Source organism: Malaya genurostris, chromosome 2, assembly GCF_030247185.1.
Source record: "Malaya genurostris strain Urasoe2022 chromosome 2, Malgen_1.1, whole genome shotgun sequence".
NCBI classification, from domain to species: Eukaryota; Metazoa; Arthropoda; class Insecta; order Diptera; family Culicidae; genus Malaya; species Malaya genurostris.
In genome coordinates, this window is record NC_080571.1 from 297,862,371 (window position 1) to 297,863,368 (window position 998).

General features: G+C 36.8%; 1 non-coding gene across 1 annotated transcript; it reads right to left on the reverse strand.

Moving 5' to 3' along the window:
* Positions 1–416: 416 nt before the first annotated feature.
* Positions 417–622, reverse strand: LOC131433362 (small nucleolar RNA U3). The gene has a single exon (XR_009230173.1). It is a non-coding gene; the product is annotated as a small nucleolar RNA U3 (small nucleolar RNA).
* Between the last annotated feature and the right edge of the window lie 376 nt (positions 623–998).

Genomic DNA, 998 nt, shown 5'->3' on the forward strand with positions numbered 1-998 from the left:
GATCCAACGTATTGGACCAATGAAGGACCACCGTTGAACGTTTTTTTCTAAGTGGGTTGAAACTGTTTTTGGAGATAATGAAAAGTAACATTTCGGGATATTTTTCTTCTAGCAAGTTAAAGATTTGCAAACTTATCTCTGTGTGCTTTAAATAATCGTGCAAAATGCGTTACTGCAACTTTGAACGCTCATAAGAAAGCTTTCGTGGATGTAACGCACGTAACTGGCAAAAGCTTCCCGCACTTGAAATACGTTTTGCGACGGTGTTCATTCTATATACACATTCGAATTGATTGATTCACACATATCACTTCGAGTGATTTATTGCATATTTCGTTATAAAAGAAACCCGTGTTTTTTTTTTTAATTGGCGCCATGTACTGTTTTATTTCCGGTTCATAAAAATTTTCAAAAACACCACTCAGAATGCATCCAAACCATGAAAGAGAGCCGATCTTCAGCAGCAGAGAGATTCATCTGGAAAGATGAATCAAAACTCTACCAAGTTTCACGCTCCAGGTTAGACGCTTCTTCTCATCATCGTGGGTGGGAATCTTTTCCTTTCGGAAAAAACTTGTTGTGAAAACTAGCCTACAGAAATGATCCTGTGAAGCACAGTCTTAACTCAATATGGCATTCGTTAGTGACCCCTTCGCTATTCGTTATGTTATGCTATCGATGGACAACAGTCTCATGTCAAGCACAACTACATATAGATCGACCAGGTATCAGCAAATGAACACTGTCACTCATGAACGGTGTTGCCAGATTTCAATGGGTTCAATTTAAAATGAAAACTGTGTCTTGTCACTGCTCAAATCATCTGCGATTCGGAATATGAAGATGAAACCTAATTAAAAAAATCACATTATTATTAATTTTAACATTTGTACAATTTGTTGCTAACGATAATCAAACTTCTGCATGATGTGTTTCGGAAAATAGATGAATCTATTTTTTTTTACAAATGGGATACGGCAACTCTGCCGCAATATATT